General features: G+C 31.6%; 1 long non-coding RNA gene across 1 annotated transcript; it reads right to left on the bottom strand.

Annotated features, from left to right (window-relative positions):
- Window positions 1-4,355: 4,355 nt before the first annotated feature.
- On the bottom strand, window positions 4,356-8,798 carry LOC134270367 (uncharacterized). The gene is made up of 3 exons (XR_009992791.1): window positions 8,696-8,798; window positions 5,346-5,486; window positions 4,356-4,450 (listed from the first exon to the last, which is right to left on the bottom strand). It is a non-coding gene; the product is annotated as an uncharacterized LOC134270367 (long non-coding RNA).
- Window positions 8,799-9,177: the final 379 nt, after the last annotated feature.

Genomic DNA, 9,177 nt, shown 5'->3' with positions numbered 1-9,177 from the left:
TTATTCCTCCAGTAACTGTTTGCTACATCAAATATAAATTAGAATCAGGCACAAGCATCACTTACAGATCATCAAAATATATTTAACTTAATGAATATCAATAGTCTTACTGATAATAAATGTATACAATTTTGTATATCTAAAAATATACACATTTTTAAAGATGTACTTCTATTTATAAAGTAAATATATTGTGCATTTTGTAATTTATTAAGAGAAAAATTCTGATATTTAACCTTTCAAATAAATGGTTAAACTTTGATTTTGAATAACTTTTCGAACATCAACGCATTACACCAAATCTAAAACTTACAAATGCATGTTTAGAGCAGCCCAGTCATCCAGGCTGCAATGACTACGTAAACATCAGGAGCAATTAATATTGAATGATAACAATATTATCTCTTTATGTAACATACCTATGGAACAATTTCTCCCCATCCATCCTTTCTTGCATTGGCATTTTCCATTGATATTATCACATATTTCAAAGCAATTCACAGAGCACTTCTGCAAACAATTTTTACCGAAGTAGTCCTTGGCACAAGCTAAATGTAGAAGTTCCAAAAAAATGTAAAAAATTGTGATAACAAATGGTGTTTAATCTTAAATATCTTTAAAAGATATAAATAAGGGCAAAAAACGTGGACCCCTGGAAATTCTAGACTTGGGGTCAGGTACCAAGGATGTATCAGCATCTCTCTATGAAACGATGCGTTAAAGGAACATACAATAGTCAAATTCATTGTTTTGTAAATCTACAATTGATATGAAACAAATCGGCTAAAATTCGAACCAACGATAGGTTATATTTACTAACAGTCTACATAACGGCCATAGAGTTTTGAAAAATCTACTTTTCATATTTGCATTCCCTGTAACATCAACTTAAGTGAGAGATGCTATTTATCGTGTGACACGATTCAATATTACATATGTTTAACATACGGACCTCAATCGTTATTCAAACTCATTCTCGAAAGGGAAGTAAAACAACATGCAGTCAATAAATATATCTGTATTCAAACTCCAAAAGCAAAATTCATTTAAATCTCTTTGACATTCACTTAAATGCTGTGTAGATTTTTAATAAAGGTAAAAGTTAAGCAAATGTGTTCCTGCAATGACAGAAATGAGCAGATTTACAACATTAGTAACACATTATAGAATTTTATTAGACTTACTTTCATTGCAAAAAATTCCCTGAAAACCTTCCCTACATCCATCCATACATTCTCCATTAACCTTATCACAGGTTTTATTTTCAAAGCAGTTTCCGCTGCACAGTTTTGTACAATTTTTACCATATGTACCAAAACTGCATTCTGCAAATTAAATAAATCTTACAATTAAGTTTTAAAGACACGGTTAAAAACATAAAAATAAAAGAAAACAAACTTTTCCTAAAATTTGTATTTTTTTTTTCCTTTGTCTTTATTAATTATAGACATTTTGATAATTTCATTATAATAAAAATAATTTATAATAAAAGAAATTAAAAAGACACAGTCTGTTTTATTTACTGATATTTCTACGGATTTTTCCGTTTTTTGTCATTAAAAGGACAAAAGACTTGAGTGTTCGGTTGACAAGGGATGTTATCATCTCCACCGCACCTAATCCAACCTTTGTTTTCAGAGGACCCTGTTCGCTCTGCTTACTAAATTAGAACTTAAGTCTTACTAAACTTTTGAAAATCATAACCGTTTATCTTCATATCTCTAACAATGTATTCTTCTCCACTATAATTTTTTTATCTAAGTTGATAATCTTGATAAAAAATTAACAGAAAAATATAATTGGGGACCGTTATTCATGGTAGGGTTCTTAATAAGATAGCAAATGCTGTCGATTAAGAACACGCTATAATAAGCATTTTAACTGCCTCAAATTATATAATCTTCAGTATGATACTTTTTTTTTCTTTGCAATCATTTCCACATTGTCCTCGCCTGGTATCTTTATTTCTTAATGAAATGTTGAAATTCAGATAAACTTAAATATACGTCAGCTGCACATGATATTATCCAATCATTACTTGAGGTGAATAACCAATGTCTATTGGGTATGCATACACCATGCGTTATGGTGACACATTACATTAAAAAAATATGAAGTGTTTAATATGTAATAACGTTTTAAGGAACAAACATGTAATGCGGTGATTACCTTGTTTACATTTTGTGCCGATATAACCCTTCGCACACCCATGATCGCAATCCCCGCTTATTTTGTTGCACTGTTCCTGGTTTTGACAGTTTCCACTACAATTTTGTTCACAATTTTCTCCATACGTTTCATGACTGCATGCTGTAAATCATAATTTTTCCCCATTTTTTCAAAATAGGGTACCAGTATTTGATAGATTTTACGATTAAAATTTATTTTAAAATTTTCATGAAGATTGTTTTAAAAAATAGCATTATGGTCATATAATGTTTCTTTTTGACATTTAAATCCTTTGATTTAATTTCCATTGCAGAACAAGTTGCTCAAAATGACTTACAAACATCCCAAAAACATTTTTAATACAGATAATTCTTTTTGCATGCATGAATATATAGTTTATATGTTTGTATGTGGTCCCCAGGAATGTAACAAATATTACCACTATTAAGTTAACTTCTTTTAGTGGTTTTGCCACACAAATTCAGAATTTGTCGTCGAATCAAAATTTTGATTTTTTATGTAAATATTAAGTAACATTATATTGAGTCGTTCCTATCAAACAATTTTCAATATTTAGCCGGTAAATTAACAAGAGGCCCACGGGCCTTATAGGTCACCTGAGTATTGTGCAACAACTTTCAAACAATTAAATTTGGTTCATGTTTTAAACCAGAGGCCATGGAATTCGCAATTCACAATTTTGAAAGAGGTACCATTGCTTATAATAATTTAGACTTAGCATGCTAACTCTATTTACTTAATACCCAGAGGTAGATCAGAGTAACATTAAGAGAAAATGCACTTCCACTTTATAACCAGTTGTACACCTCATCCCAAAGGAACCACTGATCCTGGGGCCACATATTTCAAAATTTTGCAAATTTTATCATAAAATGGTTGATTAACACCAAAGAGCAAATTTCAAAGCATTAATTTATTTTCAGACTTTGTACACCCCCCCCCCTTCACCCCGACCCAGGGAAGGGGCGGGGGCATAAAAAATAACCATTTTGCTAGGTCACCTTTCTTCATCATGAATATATATATTTGGATCATTGGCATTAAACACAGGAGCAAAGGAAAGAATTTCAAAGAATAAATGCATTTTCACTATATAACCAATAGAGCCCCGCCCTAACACCAGAACCCCTGACCCTGGGGTCATAAAATTCACAATTTTGGATGAGGCACTCTTGATCAACATAACTATTTAATAACATAGTTTATTTAATACGAAGCAGAGAAGAAGACTTTCAAAGAATAAATGCTTTTCACTATATGATCAATAGAGCCCCGCCCTAACACCAGAACCCCAGACCCTGGGGTCATAAAATTCACAATTATGGATGAGGCACTCTTGATCAACATAACTATTTAATTACATAGTTTATTTAATACCCGGAAGCAGAGAAGAAGACTTTCAAAGAATTAATGCATTTTCACAATATGATCAATAGAGCCCCGCCCTAACACCAAAACCCCTGACCCTGGGGTCACAAAATTCACAATTTTGGAAGAGGCACTCTTGCTCATCATAACTATGTACTTGGTCAGTTTATTTAATACCTAGGAGCAGAGAAGAAGATTTTCAAAGAAATCATGCATTATCACTATATAATTTATATAGCCCCGCCCTAGCACTAGAACCCCTGACCCTGGGGCCATGAATTTCACAATTTAAGTAGAGGACTCAATGCTTATTAAATTCATAACAACAGTTTGCCTGCTTGATGTCCAGGAGTAAAGAAGAAGATTTTTTAAGATTGCAATAATTTTAGTGGTTTTTGCCCCACCCCCCAGGTCCCAGGGGGACAGGGACCATGAAATTCACAATTTTTGTTCCCCTTCACCCATAGATGCTGTATACCAAATTTGGTTGATATTGGTTAAGTGGTTTCAGAGAAGAAGCTGAAAATGTTCAAATGTTAACACACGACGCACGACGCACGACACACGACGACGGACGAAAACGGATAGCAATAGGTCACCTGAGTTACTCAGGTGGCCTAAAAATGTAGCTAGATAGATTATTTTCAGAAAAATTGCACAGAGGATCATTCATAAGGTCGTTTACATAAATATTATATCTCAAAAGTCTAAGTCTTGGCAATCACTTTGGGCTAGAAACTTATTATATCAGTCTTACCTTCATTGCATTCATGTCCCATCCATCCTGCACGGCACCCCTCACAATCACCAGTCGTGTGATTACAAAAAGAATTTTTACATCGGTCTGAACATGTTCTGTTACATTCAGCTCCGTAAAATCCAGCTGGACAAGCTAAAAAAATTGAGATATTTTTAAAAGTATTGAATCATTATTTCTAAAAAGACATAGCCCCATTACAGTCTGCAACGGCGTGTCCAAACTTTGAGTAATGATTCAATACTTATATTGATCTTTTGTCCTAACCTTTTGCCTTTACTGCAAATGTAGATATTATATTTCAAAATTATTTATTATCCTTTGTTACAATTAATGAAGCAGCCATTGTAACAGCTTAACTCCAATATGGATTTTGATTTTTTGATAATGACATGTTAAAAAAATTGTGACGTCAAATAAGGTATGATTTAACATTTAGATTTTATATTAGTTTTATATATTCAATTTACAAGTACTTTACATAATTTTAAATTTATAAAGTTGAATAATCCTTCATTATATGAATCATTCTTAATATTTACATTAAAATGGAAGTTTAAGTACTAAATTGTTAAATATGAGAAAAGAATTCTTTAATGACAATATTTCATCAAAATTTATATGTGACATGTGAAATACCTGTTGGTTTTCATAATCTAAATATTAAAGAAACAAAAATATTGAAAAGGTCGCACTTTTCTTCGAAGTTTCGAGTTTACTTTTAAACATTTTAAATACCACACCTCCTCGCCATCCACGTAGTTGGATTGGAAAACGTTTATTTTTAAAATATGATTGGCATGCATTTTTTTTTCATTTTGTAAATGTAACTTTATCATTCATTCATTAAATTTACAAAGTTTTGTATTTTCTCTCATAGTTGCATGTAAGCCATATAAAAGACAGAAAAGGGTTTTTTAGAGCTGAATGTAGTTAAAAGTTAAATTAAGAATTCTGTAACTTAAATTTGAAAATAATTTTTTAACAAACCATAAGTAAGGAGATACCATATGTCACTTTGTAAATTTACCATCAAGACACTTTTCCCCAATCCAACCGTCTTCACATCCAGCAGCACAAGTTCCATTAGTTACGTAGCATCTTCTCTCTTGACAGTTTGAAGGACAGGTTTCATTGCAGTTACTTCCATAGACACCATCCTTGTCACAACCTTTGAAACATATGCATTTGTTTTAGAAACATCCAATCTTTTAGGTATACATTTATTTTCATTTTCATTTTTAAAAAAGTCACTGCTGTCTTTCTTTTTTCAAGGTTGAGTTCAGCATGAATCAGGGAAATTACTTAAAATAAAACATATTAATACGAGTTCTTTGAAATTGACGCAAAAAGGATTTTGAACTTCCCCAGAGACAACATTTATGTAGTCTGTGGAGACCCAGTTTTCCAACGTACGTTCGGAATTCTTATAAGCACTAATTGTAATTCTTTGTTACCTGATTTGTTTTGATAGTTCTTTAAAGTAAAAGAACGAGGGCGCTTTTGATTGGCATTCAGCAGGAATCTGGGCGTAATTGAAAAGTGAAAATTTCATTGACATGTCACATGAAATTTAAAATTTTTTTTTAATTTATCGGGCTCCTGTGCAACTGGAAAGGAAAATATTTTCCCGAAATCGAGCTTTGATTTGCTAGAAAATAACTTTAAAATTGGCCAGATCAGACATTTGGTACAAAATGGTACATTTTTAAACACGTTTTTCTAAACTTTTTCTATCTCTGGGTCTTCTCTCCATGATTTTGAAACGTTATTTGTGTGTATTTTAGTCCAAAGAAACGAATACAATTTTTTTAAAAATGGAGAGAAGACCCAGAGACCACGAAAAATGAACTTTTCCCCAAACAATCCAAGTGTGTGAATGTGGTGCTTCTTTGTCCTTTTAAAATCGTGTCTATATGTGTAGCGCTGATAGCTCAGTAAGTTGAGCTAACTGTCCAGTGCACTCGCAGCGAAAAGTTTTTGGTTTAAGCCTGGAATGGGGCGTTAATTTTTTTTCCATGCAAACAATCATTTAATTTGTCAGTTTCGTTTTATGTACTAATGTATTATAACTTTGAATTAGATGAATTTTGGTTAAGTTTGGTTCTCGAGCAAACTTCTATTCTATAATGTACATGTACACGTATCATGCATTTTTGAATTAAATATTTTAGGTGTTTATTTTTGTGAAACATTACTATGTTAAAGTACCCCCTAGGAAAAACGGGCATAAATGTTACAATCTGACAAGGTATTTCAAACTAAATGAAAAAAACCCTATGGACATGTTCGTAAAATCTGACCAGGTATGTTCAGCCAACCAAATCATGGACATTTAAACCATAAATGTTTCGTACAATTGATTCCTGCAGATCACACGCCAAATGCGCCCATCTTCTTTATTCAAGAACTTATTCAAGATCTACAACAGGAGAAGAGGAAAACACCGCATTTGGCCTTAAATTTGCCACTCAGATCAATTTATCTATTAATTTTGGCTATTTTCCTTCATGTGTCGACTCAATATTTGCCAGTGAACTTGAATTAAAGGCATTACAAATTTTGCTTTATTTTTTCTTTATATTTGAATGTTTTACTGACCACAGACTGTAAATGCCAACTAACAACTAAATTATATGACAAAAAAGATAACCAGTTTTTCTAACGACAATTTTCTTTTGTTTAAGTAGTACTATTCCATTACCATCTACTAATGACTTCCAACTTATTCGCTACTTAATGTAGGATTTTTCTCACATTTCTTGTATTTAAATTTTGATGAAATGTTCACAGAATCAAGAATCAAGAAGACTATATCACTAAATTAGAATTTATTAGTTATTTTTTTATACTTCCTATATTTAGATTTTTTAATTTTCACATATGGTAAAGTTGCCTTATAAAGATACAAAATGATACAAAAACAAAAAGTGATCGTTTACTAAGAGAAAAATATTTTTACAGATTTTTGTGCCGAATCTGTACTCTGATTGGAAGCTTATAAAAAGCAAATTCAGTTCTAGTTTAGTTGAAAATCATATTTATTTGATATATTTAGGAACTTAAGTCCTTTATTATGCATTTAAGGCCATACGTAACGTAGTTTGAACTTTATTGGGTTCTTCCCTGGAGTTGAAGATTTTCACTAAATCAAGGACCTTTGTGCAATACTTTTAATGACTATATATGGATCTATACACCTCTTCCAAAACAAATTATGATGAAAAATAATATGGAATTCTTGTTTCGTAATTTTTGTACATTTTTATATGAAAAATGCTTACGTTTTCATAAATTGATATCTTTTCAAAACCCCTGGTAATACATGCTGATTTTTTGTCTAAGAACATATTATGGTATTATAAGTTTAAATTTATAATATCTTGAAAAATTATCAATAGGTATGGTGCATTGCGTATGTCCTAAACTAACATTTGAAAAGTTCTTCAAGTTTTTGATTATGTAAAAATTATAACTAAATTCATTGTTCTATAAAAATTTGAGAGGCAGAAAAGAATATATTTTACATATGCCACAATTCCGTCCCTGCTAATTTTCGAATGCAGTTTACCATTTCTATTAAAAGTTGTACAATTGTGATGAGGAAAGAATATATAGAGATATTAGCAAATGTACTTTGAATATTTTATCTAGTGAGAAACCAGAGAAAAATCCCACCTTAAGAACTTGCTCTGATATGATAATTTTTGCAAAGCTACACAAGTTTCTCATTAATAAGTTGATGAAGCAAGGATTTAGACAACCTTGTTTAAGTTGGCATGTGCAAGAACTTTAAGTTATATCTTGCATCATACATTAATTTCTACGTGCTTCACGATTTTCTTCTAAAGCTTAAAATCCGATAAAGGACTTTTTTATCTGTACTAGGCCCTCAGGGTCTTGCAAACGTCTATCGTAACACGGAACTTCGGCATTTAAGATCTCTTCCGAAAGACCCTCAATGTCTCTTAAGAATGCAGAGCACTTGGCAAAGTAACAGTTACAACCTACTTTTGTATCATTTTATTCTATGAAGCCAATGAGATGTTTTCTACATTTATGGATTTGTAGATTAAGTCTATTAAAGAAAACAAATAACATGACTATAAAAAGTTATTTTTTTTTTAATTAATATGAACTATTTCCATGCCTCTGGATTAGTATTCTAAGGGTCACCGCTAAAATGGTAGAACCTGTTTTGGTTCAGAATATCGTATTTGATATACACGGCAAATATTTCGCATACATAATGCATTCTGGTTCATTAAAAAAATTATAAATAGTATAAAATATAGGCACAATTTCATAGTTTAATACAAGGCTGTACGATACATTGTGAACCCAATCTTAAAAGACAATCTTCAAAAGAAATAAAATTACCTTGAACTATTACTTCACACAGCTGTGTATATGTTTCTTTCTGATCGCCAGGATACGTCACACCAGGAACTCTTTCGTTGTAGAAAATAACATATCGTCCAAATGAAACGCATGTATGATTGACGTTAAGATTAGGTAACTCCAATCCTGTATGACTGTAACACAGGTAAGCCTCGTGTAGGAGACGGAAGTTTGTACTGTTAGAAATGTAGAGTTTGTATCCATACATACGCTGTCTCTGTCGTTGTTCTATATTGTAATGAAGAAAAATGTATTTTATTTTACATTTGTATGTATTTCTTGTGAAAAGGCCTTACTTTATTGACGAACATATTTGACCTGCATTTGAGAAAGTTTAACGTTAGCTATGTTGCCATACAGTGGCATCAGAGTTTCACAAACACATCTTGATTTTGTATGATTTGTTCGCCAACAAATAAAAATCTATGTTGAAAATATTAATCATTAATACGTCGGTATCC

The sequence above is a fragment of the Saccostrea cucullata genome, unplaced genomic scaffold (assembly GCF_032062105.1).
Source record: "Saccostrea cucullata isolate Sc308-1 unplaced genomic scaffold, CSIRO_AGI_Scuc_v1 ctg18638, whole genome shotgun sequence".
In the NCBI taxonomy this organism is placed as follows: Eukaryota; Metazoa; Mollusca; class Bivalvia; order Ostreida; family Ostreidae; genus Saccostrea; species Saccostrea cuccullata.
Note: the sequence above shows the minus strand (reverse complement) of the source record. Positions and strands in the feature narration are given on the sequence as shown.